Here is a 13,685-nt window from a genome sequence, read left to right on the forward strand (position 1 = left end):
TTAAAAGACATGTATAGCTGTTGATAGATTTGAATTATTTACTATCAAAATATTCCGAAGGCTACATTTTCCTGGTACGTATACTTACTTGCATACTTGAAGGTATCCCACTTGTAGCATTTCAGCCGTGGTCGTCATTTTGGTTTATATAGATTAGTAGGCCTACATAATGTCTTCACGTATTATAAATGTGTGAATTTTGTACATATACTACAAGAGCTTTCCCTGTGAATTGTGTATACTACAACAGCTTTCCCCCCTAACAAACCAAGAGTGAAATATATCTATTTTACTAAAATCTAATAATAGTCAATTATAAGACTAAGCATACGTTAAAAACACACATAACAACATGTTATATGAATAAGAATAAATAAATAACTATATAATTATGCGAATCAAGGACTGTGGTCGATCTGCCCGTGATTGACTGGCAATAGAATGAACCAGGTTATTGTTCAGTTATAATCAACGACACATTGATTAAATCATATGTGATTGTTAATGTAAATCATGTTTTATACAATGATTAAACTAACAATTTATTCTATCATTGCAAACTTATTGTTTTATATGGTTAAAATATTTTGGAAAATTAATAAAGATATAAGCATAGATAAAACATATAAGTAATAAACTGTATCAGCAAGAAGACACATACTTTCTCCCATTAGCTTGACAACAACAATTATACTCATAGTAGGGAATGAGTTTTTATGGAAAAAGTAAAAAAAGTTCCCAAAACGTTCGGAAAAAACGGGAGTTATGCCATTTTTCGAGTGTATATTTTAGTTCTGTACATATCCACACACAGATATTACTACAGTAACTTAAAAACCCACTTTTTAACTTCAAGAGGCACCCAAATCGATTATTTTATCCCAAACCTTAAATTTGAAAAAAAATGTTGACAAAAACATTATTTGTTTTTCAAATACAATGTATAATATATGTATGGAGAATAAATAAGAATGGATCAAATTCAGTGAAAACAATACAAGTTCATTCAAATGGGTTTGCGAACCAACATGATCGAGCTATGGATAAGGGATTTTACGGGGGGTTTTCTCATTTTCGGATCACAAAAATTAAATTTTATAAATTTTAATTTACTAAACAGTAAAAAGTTAATGTACTGTTGTAGTGTTCTTGTTTATGGATTTACTTCGATCAAATCTGGCATATTTATTAATTTCACACTAAACTATTAGCGTTTCACTAAAAACACACTTATATCCCTTCTTGTAGCAGAAAACCTCGTAAAAATTTAATAAATTAGTGTAAATAAATGTAAGTACTCGTTAAATCTAATGATATTTACAACAGAAATAAATCTGAAAGCTCTATGGAAATTAAATAGGTAATTGAATTGAGTGGATTTCTCTTAGCCTGTAGGTTTGCTGCGGTACGAGTATTTATTTCTGGTAGGCATTTAATAAGTACTTGAACATTTTGTACAATTGTTACACATGTTTATATGAATATAAACATTCACATGAATATAAAGATTGTATACTCAGTTTCATTTTAGTCTAAATAACTTCGTCAATGACCAATTTAAATCTTTTTACACTATTTCTTTTACGGAGCGATTTCACTATAGTTTCATCCAAGCGTGTTAAAATTAGTTTTATAGTCACATTTTATAATCAACGCTATATCAGGTCTAATGCTCGTACACCTCTCTAGAGCGGGGGGGGGGGGGTTAGCTCCACCCCTCCCCCACTTCTCATCATTTCTCTTTTCAGCTCTACAAAACCACAACTCCTAATAGCTTTGCTCGTAATCTTCCTTTATCTATTCTTGATTTTTCAATTTTTCAAACTCTCCATCCGTCTTCCGCTAAGCGATAAATAAACCTATTTAGCTCCGGTTGATCAACAATTTTTATTTATGGGGTGTTCGTCTTTCTCTTTGTGGACTTAGTTATGAACTGAAATTGGAAATTGTTGGATGAAACTGATAGTTTTAATGGTTTAAAGTTTGAAAAATTACTTAAAAGATAAGCATATGCCAAACATTGCAAACATTTTTTCAGAGTTTTGATTTAGATTGGCATTAAAATTAAACAAACTTTAGTGAGACTTTACCCTGTCTATGAATGGAGGTATCAATAAAATATGTATGGATTTGTAAAAATTATATGTTTCTTCTACATAAGTTGTTAACTTATAATGAAAAATTGTTTTGTTATCACAAAAATACCAGTTAATTATAAATTGGGAGTAATATTAACGGTAGAGTGCAACATATGCTGTTTATTTCGTGGGATTAACTCTATATTATATAGGTACAAATATGAATAAGTCCAATTTTAATACAATTTACTCAATAATGGGGCTATATTTCTAAACGCTGGACAAAAATTGTCAAACTTACAAAATGTCTTCATTCTCATATAAGTTATACGTCACTTATGTTATTTCTCACATAGCTACCGCCATGTTTTATTCTTGTAGTTTTTCGGTATAATAGTTCCATTGTCATTTGTTTTGGAACGTTTAATAGTATTTTACAATAATTTTATACAAAATTCGCACATATCGTTAGCGTTAGACGAATTGTTATGCAATTTATTATGATCGATTTCGATCAAATTGTGTAGAAATCTACCCAAACAACAGCGTCGCTCGGCATCGACGCAACAAAGTAAAGCAAATGTTTATAATTTACAAGGAGCCGCGGCTGGGAACGGATCCAAAATGGCGGCCACTTGAGTCGATAACGTAGTTCAAGTGGTGTTCTCACTGAAGAAAAACCGCGTCTGATGTCGGCGAAGTATCTACAGTCTACAGTCTAGAGTACAAAGTAACTGATAGTGCTAAAAGAATACTATAAACTACATCGTCTAGACTAAGAAGTAATCTGGATAACGATCTGATAAGGTGGTAATATGTCTAGACTACAAAGTATTCAGATATGGTGAAAGAAAATGAAAAAAGGATGGACGAGAATCAATGTGAATGAGAACAAAATATATTTTTTTTTACTGTGCAGAAATTGACGCTGTTTAAACCACTCTCATAAAACATACTCACTCATAAAACCAATAAAAACAGTACTTATCATATTTTACAACAATCTTTGCATTAAATCAGTAATTTAATCCACATATACAAACAAACAACTCTACACCAACTTTATCTTAAACAATTACAATTCTACCACTGAATTATGTTTTAGTACATTGCATTAGGCAGTGTGTAGAGCGTATAGCCACTTCAGTTATATGCAAAGTATTAAAGTACATCGGATTGCAAAGGTTTTTCTAAACACCACATTAGCCTAGAAGACACGGCGCAGGTAGACAATATGAGTACCGCTATCATATTGCAGATGAGAGATTTGAAGGCGCAGGTAGATTTAATGAACTTTCTTTCAGGTGCGATGTTTAGTTTTCTCGTGTTTTCTTTCACAGATAAGCCAATAGTTTTTCCTTATTTACATAGAGACTAATGGTTCATTAGTCTTTGACTATTCAATTTTTGGAATATTAAATATTGAATAGTTGGTTTAAGAAACAGTTTTATGATTGATTGCCATCTTGCAGTGAAAACGGCTGTTTCTAATGCATGCGTTGAGGGGCGGTATTTAAAACTTTGGATTAGCAAAAATATAAAATAAACTATAATCCAAGGAAGGTTATTGTACACTTTTATGTACTCTTTGACTAATGGTAGTTAAAATGTATCGGATTAGGCATTATTTAACTAAACACAATTTCGAGTGCATCGAAAAATGTATTGGTTATAGAGAATGTGTCGCTACCATGTATAGGTTAACCTAGGATGAAGTAATATCAAGTACTTACTTTCCGTGTTGAATATCAAGTATAGATTTAACAAGTGTGCAGGAATATCAAGTATATATTTAATCAGTGTGGAGGAATATCAAGTATCGATTTACCTAGTTTGTGAAAATACCAAGAATTGATTTGACTAGTTTGTAGAAATACCAAGTATCTATTTACCTAGTTTAAAGGAATATCAAGTATCGATTTGTCAAGATGGTTGGAGTATCACGTATCAATTTAAACAGAGTGACAGAAAACCAAGTATAGATTTGACTAGTTTTTGAAAATACCAAGTATCGATTTGACTAGTTTGTAGGAATACCAAGTATCTATTTACCTAGTTTAAAGGAATATCAAGTATTGATTTGTCAAGACTGTTGGAGTAACAAGTATCAATTTAAACAGAGAGACAGAAAACCAAGTATCGATTTGTGAAGATGATTGGAGTATCTAGTGTCGATTTAAATACCGTGTCAAAATATCAAGTATCAATTTGTCAAGACTGTTGGAGTATCAAGTATCGATTTACTACTGTAATATCAGATGTAAGACTACAAAGTATGTTGGAAAACAAGTATCAATCCACCGAGTGTAGAGACATATCGGATAATCAAAGTTAACTGAATATCAAATATCGGACCGTCATGACGTACTATCAAGTGTATAGTATCATAGATAAAACATACTCCCCCAAGTAGATTTCTCATCCTTATGGAACAGCTGAAGACAATTTTATTGTTAGTTCTGTACGGTTTATGTAGAGGTCGTGTTTTTTAGACTATGATAGTATCGAGTGCCGACAGTTTTACAGCCCGAACAGACATTATGTCATACAATTCCTCAGGATGTTCTAGTTGGTTGTTAATCGCCCAATCACCATAAGTTACCCTAGGCTCGAGAAACCCGAGATGCAGCGTTGCAGTGTAGAACCTAGAGACATCTGTGACACGCACTGGCGCCAGGCTCTCCTGGGAACACGCATACATCAGCTGGACAGTGGAAAAAAAGTGGCCCGAGAACTGATCCTTGAGGGACACCAGTTAATAAGTCACTATCAAAGAGGAGGGTGTAGAGGAACGCCGGTTAATTCACTATCAAAGGAGGTGGTGTGGTAATTCATCCTCGAGGAAGTTAATTTGTTCATATCAACGAAAGTTTTCTAAATTGATGGAAGTAGCGCAAATGTATCCTTAAGAATCGTTAATTCGCCATTGACATTTTATTACGTTTTTAAGAGACGTACAAAATAAATCATTTGAATATTTTTTAACATTAGATCTACGCATGTGTGTAGAAGTCCGGTGTTTTTTAGAAAATGTTTTTAGAGTGTTTCCAATTGGATGTTTTAGTGATTTAACAGCTTAGTTCTTACAACTAATTTGGTAGTTCCGAGAGAATTTCTACGTAAATATATTCAGACGTGTATTGAAAAGATGATGGCATTGTTTAACTCTTGAACAAACTGTAATGCGTTATTTTCAAATAATCCATTCAACAATTCATTACGACTGTTAATCACTTAAGCTTTAGATAATTGTCAGAGATCACCTAACTATCCTGATAAGAGATAATGAAGTTGTGTTTCTCCCGACAAAACAATCAACTTGTACTTCTCTTTGAGGGAGGCCGCTGATAAAACATGTCTACTTGATTTATTTTCAACTGAATATAATTGTTCAGGAAGTGATACTGTGAGAAGGTTTTGATTTCCCAATTTTGGTGCCCCGGGGTAGCTATACACATATCATAGATAAGGTTATTTCACGAAGGCGTACATCGTAGGTACTTTTAAAAATTTTCACAGGAAAAACTAAGTAAATGTGAAAAGAATGATGGACAACTGTTTAAGCTGAAAACTCTTTTGGCAAAAACTAGGCTATCACTTGTTACTGATGAATTTCACACTTTTTCCATTTTATTGTTATAAGTTTTTGAGAAACACACGTTTGGAGTTTGAAAAAATTTATGTTTGGCTTTCAGCGAAACTGCAAATAACCTTGCAATTGTATAACATATTGAAATAGCGTAATGCATTTTTTCTTAAAATCGTCTCAAAAAAAACAAAAAATATAATAAAATGTAACGGTTCGAACATAAATTATGTTTATTATTAGTAAGAAACATCAAGAAACAATTCAAAATAAAAGACTTAAAATTTTTGTTTGATTATTTCATTAAGAAAAGTAAACCTAAAACGTAACAAATCACCAAAATAAAACTCCAATAAAAACATGGAGCAAAAACAAAAAACATTTACATCCTAAAGTCATAAGGAGCGGATGTACAGGGGGTGCACCTGATTCACATCTGCGCTGGTTCCTTTGCGCACGCGCACAACATATGTCTGTGTAACGACTGGAAGCCGAAACTAACCCTCGGTGTTTGTAAATAGAAGGGTAACGCGGTAAAAACGGCTCGTTTAGTTTTTGATTGAGCTGGAATAGAGGGCCAATCGCGGAACGTTTCAAACGCACCACTTAAACACGTACTGTGTAGAAGATGAAAATTATAGTTAGGTAAAACCACAAATTCACGGAAACAGTTGATTCCTGAACACTTTCACTTTTCCGCACTCGTTTAACTTTGTCGTACTCCAAATATCCAAACACTCGGAACATTACACACGCAAAGTTTGGATGTATTTTTTGGTGGATACAAGTTGGCAAAACTGACTGTTAAATTATAGATTAGCTTTATACCATCCTTCATCGTCGAACATTATTACTGTGTTGTGAATATTGTGATCATGATAAGGTTATTACAATAAAACACCACAATTGTTCACGGTTTAGTTTCAAATGTATAAAATCAACGACTATTGGATGCTGAAGTTGTATATTCAAAGACAAAATGCTCAAGATTGTACAAGATACCTATATTATATTACAGCTATATGTAATGTATAGGAAAAACTTTATTTTGTATTTGACTTTTCGAATTATTTCCGTGGCATTGTTGAATAAGTAGCATACTAAGACCATGTGTTATAATCAGCTGTTTGAAAGTTTTTCTCTGACATTCAACATTTTGCAACAAATCATCGCAGTATGTATACGTACACAAATTATTAATTTATACACACACTAAAAGATTCCTTGCTGAATAAACCCTGTGGAATGTTTACTAACAAAATCAAGCTTCAAAAAGATTTCTCGATCTATAAATAATGTAACTATTTCCCGAGGCAGGTTGCAGTCGCAATGTTTCAAAACTGTTTATAGGTGGAGCCGCGGCGCACATGGCCCCATAAAACTTGGGTAAACACGGGCGTAAACCAGACAAATTGAATAATAATCCTAACAGCGCACACTTCCGTTCCGGTAAAGAAAACACAGTGGTGTGCAGGACTTCTAGCCAGCGGGTTTGGGTTCGAACACCGCCAATCACGAATATCGTTTGGTGGTGTGATAAGGATTTGGTTTTGGAATCATCCTCAACCTTTCACCTAACAAGTAAAAGAGACACCCATCGCAGTTAAAACTATATTCTTTTAGAGTGACTATTTTAAGTGACTCGAAATGTTCTTCGTCTGCAGGTTTGCTGCGATGGGGGTATGCATAGTATGTACAAATATTAAGCCCTTGAAGTGTCAACTTTATGTGAGTTTTCGATGAAGACTGGAAAACTGTAGATTGTAGACGGATCTTTGAGGGAATTTGTTTTACTAAAAGTTTTACTGAAATCCAGAGTAATATGTATGTGTCTTTATTAGTGCAATTATAAATCAAACTTAAATAATATCGAAGTTATGATTATGAATTTATTTGAAAGCCTAAATATAAAATTCAAGATGATGCCCACAGTTTACTATACAAAAACCTTGCTTTATCCTAGTGAAAGCACATTCCATCCCAATTATCTAGGGTTAACAAACCATACTTCATTTAACAGAATCCACACATAATTAATGCAATTTACAAATTGTGGGGCGAATATGAATTTATTCTGTTAACGTGGTAAACTAAGTACACTTTAGGGAATTTATTTTTCTTTTACAACAATTTTCGGACACTCAGTGCATAACTATTTCGTATTATGACATCAAAAAAATTTACCAAAACCGCATTAAATCCCATATTGTGTTGGAATAAAATTCGTTTGTAGAAATCGCTATCAGTAGTACCTGGACAGACGACACGGCGCAGGTAGGCAATGTGTGTACAGCAATCATATTGCAGGTGAGAAATTGTAGGCGCAGGTAAAATTAAATAACCAAACGTTATACCATTTTACTAGTGTGCATACGTTTAAAGAATGCTTTGAGACACAATGTATAGTTTGTTAGCCGCGTGTGCAGCAATTAATTAACGAAAAATAATTTAAAGTAACTAAGCTGTACAATGCTAATACTAGTTGAAGGTCATTTGTATAGGGTTCTCCAACGTTTGATGACATTATTCAATAACATGATAAGGGTTCTGTAAGTGTTTTTGGAACAGGTGTACTCTTTATCGAGGTTTCATTGGACATTTTACATCATTATGATATAGTGTTAAAATAAGGAACATTAGCCAAGAAAAACAAGAACGACAAAGAAATTTGTCGGATATGCTTATTATCGAGGTTTTACACGGTTTCTCACAAATTTGTTAGTTATACTTGCTATCAAGACTTTAAACTGTTTACACCAATACATCTGTCATCAGTAGTTGCATAGATGCAACCACAGAAGTATTATCTTTGGAGCATTAGTCAAGAATTAATTTGTCAGATATACTTGTTATCGAGGTTTTACTAGACATTTCACACCGCTGTGATGTAGTAACAGTAGCTAGTTACTGTTGACAATGTCTGTGTAGGAGCGTTAGTCAAGAAATAAACAAGAACACCACGTCAATTTGTCAGATATACTTGTTATCGAGGTTTTACTAGACATTTCACACCACTGTGATGTAGTCACAGTAGCTAGTTACTGTTGACAATGTCTGTGTAGGAGCGTTAGTCAAGAAATAAACAAGAACACCGACACGTCAATTTGTCGGATATACTTGTTATCGAGGTTTTACTAGACATTTTACACCGTGATGTAGACACAGTAGCTAGTTACTGTTGACAATGTCTGTGTAGGAGCGTTGGTCAAGAAAGAAACAAGAACACCAACACGTCAATTTGTCAGATATACTTGTTATCGAGGTTTTACTAGACATTTTCCACCGTGATGTAGTCACAGTAGCTAGTTACTGTTGACAATGTCTGTGTAGGAGCGTTAGTCAAGAAATAAACAAGAACACCACGTCAATTTGTCAGATATACTTGTTATCGAGGTTTTACTAGACATTTCACACCACCGTGATATAGTCACAGTAGCTAGTTACTGTTGACAATGTCTGTGTAGGAGCGTTAGTCAAGAAATAAACAAGAACACCAACACGTCAGTTTGTCAGATATACTTGTTATCGAGGTTTTACTAGACATTTTACACCGTGATGTAGTCACAGTAGCTAGTTACTGTTGACAATGTCTGTGTAGGAGCGTTAGTCAAGAAATAAACAAGAACACCAACACGTCAGTTTGTCAGATATACTTGTTATCGAGGTTTTACTAGACATTTTACACCACTGTGGTGTAGTCACAGTAGCTAGTTACTGTTGACAATGTCTGTGTAGGAGCGTTAGTCAAGAAATAAACAAGAACACCAACACGTCAATTTGTCAGATATACTTGTTATCGAGGTTTTACTAGACATTTTACACCACTGTGGTGTAGTCACAGTAGCTAGTTACTGTTGACAATGTTTGTGTAGGAGCGTTAGTCAAGAAATAATAAAGAACACCAACTCGGCAATTTGTCAGATATACTTGTTATCGAGGTTTTACTAGACATTTTACACTGTGATGTAGTCACAGTAGCTAGTTACTGTTGACAATGTCTGTGTAGGAGCGTTAGTCAAGAAATAAACAAGAACACCAACTCGGCAATTTGTCAGATATACTTGTTATCGATGTTTTACTAGACATTTTACACTGTGACGTAGTCACAGTAGCTAGTTACTGTTGACAATGTCTGTGTAGGAGCGTTAGTCAAGAAATAAACAAGAACACCAACTCGGCAATTTGTCAGATATACTTGTTATCGAGGTTTTACTAGACATTTTACACCGTGATGTAGTTACAGTAGCTAGTTACTGTTGACAATGTCTGTGTAGGAGCGTTAGTCAAGAAATAAACAAGAACACCAACACGTCAATTTGTCAGATATACTTGTTATCGAGGTTTAACTAGACATTTTACACCACTGTGATGCAGTCACAGTAGCTAGTTACTGTTGACAATGTCTGTGTAGGAGCGTTAGTCAAGAAATAAACAAGAACACCAACTCGGCAATTTGTCAGATATACTTGTTATCGAGGTTTTACTAAACATTTTACACTGTGACGTAGTCACAGTAGCTAGTTACTGTTGACAATGTCTGTGTAGGAGCGTTAGTCAAGAAATAAACAAGAACACCAACTCGGCAATTTGTCAGATATACTTGTTATCGAGGTTTTACTAGACATTTTACACCGTGATGTAGTTACAGTAGCTAGTTACTGTTGACAATGTCTGTGTAGGAGCGTTAGTCAAGAAATAAACAAGAACACCAACACGTCAATTTGTCAGATATACTTGTTATCGAGGTTTAACTAGACATTTTACACCACTGTGATGCAGTCACAGTAGCTAGTTACTGTTGACAATGTCTGTGTAGGAGCGTTAGTCAAGAAATAAACAAGAACACCACGTCAATTTGTCGGATATACTTGTTATCGAGGTTTTACTAGACATTTTACACCATGATGTAGTCACAGTAGCTAGTTACTGTTGACAATGTCTGTGTAGGAGCGTTAGTCAAGAAACAAGACGTCAACTTGTCAGATATACTTGTTATCGAGGTTTTACTAGACATTTTACACTGTGATGTAGTCACAGTAGCTAGTTACTGTTGACAATGTCTGTGTAGGAGCGTTAGTCAAGAAATAAACAAGAACACCACGTCAATTTGTCAGATATACTTGTCATCGAGGTTTTACTAGACATTTTACACTGTGATGCAGTCACAGTAGCTAGTTACTGTTGACAATGTCTGTGTAGGAGTGTTAGTCAAGAAATAAACAAGAACACCACGTCAATTTGTCAGATATACTTGTTATCGAGGTTTAACTAGACATTTTACACCGTGATGTAGTCACAGTAGCTAGTTACTGTTGACAATGTCTGTGTAGGAGCGTTAGTCAAGAATAAACAAGAACACCAACACGTCAATTTGTCGGATATACTTGTTATCGAGGTTTTACTAGACATTTTACACCATGATGTAGTCACAGTAGCTAGTTACTGTTGACAATGTCTGTGTAGGAGCGTTAGTCAAGAAATAAACAAGAACACCACGTCAATTTGTCGGATATACTTGTTATCGAGGTTTTACTAGACATTTTACACCATGATGTAGTCACAGTAGCTAGTTACTGTTGACAATGTCTGTGTAGGAGCGTTAGTCAAGAAACAAGACGTCAACTTGTCAGATATACTTGTTATCGAGGTTTTACTAGACATTTTACACTGTGATGTAGTCACAGTAGCTAGTTACTGTTGACAATGTCTGTGTAGGAGCGTTAGTCAAGAAATAAACAAGAACACCAACACGTCAATTTGTCAGATATACTTGTTATCGAGGTTTAACTAGACATTTTACACCACTGTGATGCAGTCACAGTAGCTAGTTACTGTTGACAATGTCTGTGTAGGAGCGTTAGTCAAGAAATAAACAAGAACACCAACACGTCAATTTGTTAGATATACTTGTTATCGAGGTTTAACTAGACATTTTACACCACTGTGATGCAGTCACAGTAGCTAGTTACTGTTGACAATGTCTGTGTAGGAGCGTTAGTCAAGAAATAAACAAGAACACCAACTCGGCAATTTGTCAGATATACTTGTTATCGAGGTTTTACTAGACATTTTACACTGTGACGTAGTCACAGTAGCTAGTTACTGTTGACAATGTCTGTGTAGGAGCGTTAGTCAAGAAATAAACAAGAACACCAACTCGGCAATTTGTCAGATATACTTGTTATCGAGGTTTTACTAGACATTTTACACCGTGATGTAGTTACAGTAGCTAGTTACTGTTGACAATGTCTGTGTAGGAGCGTTAGTCAAGAAATAAACAAGAACACCAACACGTCAATTTGTCAGATATACTTGTTATCGAGGTTTAACTAGACATTTTACACCACTGTGATGCAGTCACAGTAGCTAGTTACTGTTGACAATGTCTGTGTAGGAGCGTTAGTCAAGAAATAAACAAGAACACCACGTCAATTTGTCGGATATACTTGTTATCGAGGTTTTACTAGACATTTTACACCATGATGTAGTCACAGTAGCTAGTTACTGTTGACAATGTCTGTGTAGGAGCGTTAGTCAAGAAACAAGACGTCAACTTGTCAGATATACTTGTTATCGAGGTTTTACTAGACATTTTACACTGTGATGTAGTCACAGTAGCTAGTTACTGTTGACAATGTCTGTGTAGGAGCGTTAGTCAAGAAATAAACAAGAACACCACGTCAATTTGTCAGATATACTTGTTATCGAGGTTTTACTAGACATTTTACACTGTGATGCAGTCACAGTAGCTAGTTACTGTTGACAATGTCTGTGTAGGAGCGTTAGTCAAGAAATAAACAAGAACACCACGTCAATTTGTCAGATATACTTGTTATCGAGGTTTAACTAGACATTTTACACCGTGATGTAGTCACAGTAGCTAGTTACTGTTGACAATGTCTGTGTAGGAGCGTTAGTCAAGAATAAACAAGAACACCAACACGTCAATTTGTCGGATATACTTGTTATCGAGGTTTTACTAGACATTTTACACCATGATGTAGTCACAGTAGCTAGTTACTGTTGACAATGTCTGTGTAGGAGCGTTAGTCAAGAAATAAACAAGAACACCACGTCAATTTGTCGGATATACTTGTTATCGAGGTTTTACTAGACATTTTACACCATGATGTAGTCACAGTAGCTAGTTACTGTTGACAATGTCTGTGTAGGAGCGTTAGTCAAGAAACAAGACGTCAACTTGTCAGATATACTTGTTATCGAGGTTTTACTAGACATTTTACACTGTGATGTAGTCACAGTAGCTAGTTACTGTTGACAATGTCTGTGTAGGAGCGTTAGTCAAGAAATAAACAAGAACACCACGTCAATTTGTCGGATATACTTGTTATCGAGGTTTTACTAGACATTTTACACTGTGATGCAGTCACAGTAGCTAGTTACTGTTGACAATGTCTGTGTAGGAGCGTTAGTCAAGAAATAAACAAGAACACCACGTCAATTTGTCAGATATACTTGTTATCGAGGTTTAACTAGACATTTTACACCACTGTGGTGTAGTCACAGTAGCTAGTTACTGTTGACAATGTCTGTGTAGGAGCGTTAGTCAAGAATAAACAAGAACACTGCCGGCAATTTGTCGGATAAGCTTGTGATGATGCTGGCCATGTGGTCTGTGTTAGACTATAGTGAGAAGGGGGAGTCGAGGGGGTTACGCCTACGATGCTACTCTCTTTTAGTGGAATTGGAAATTTACTTTCATTACTATATTAAGAAGATTAGTGCTAAAACCACTTCTTAATAAACGTAACGTAAGTATCCTTATATATAATACGTGAAGGCGATTTCTACGAAACACTACTCCTCCCTTAATAATGGACAGATTTTTACAAACTATGTGTCAAAATTAAGTATTTTTTGTGTAGACGCCCCCTTTCACCAATTACTGTAATAAAAGTCTTCGGGCTTTGTCCCACAGGCCATCAAAATCCCAATGTATTTCTTATGAAGAAAATATTTTGTTTACTCAAACAGACGAATTATTTGTGTTAATTACAGCT

This window comes from Macrosteles quadrilineatus, unplaced genomic scaffold (genome assembly GCF_028750875.1).
Source record: "Macrosteles quadrilineatus isolate MER2022 unplaced genomic scaffold, UCM_ALF_1.0 Scaffold_2__2_contigs__length_208266976, whole genome shotgun sequence".
Lineage (NCBI taxonomy): Eukaryota > Metazoa > Arthropoda > Insecta > Hemiptera > Cicadellidae > Macrosteles > Macrosteles quadrilineatus.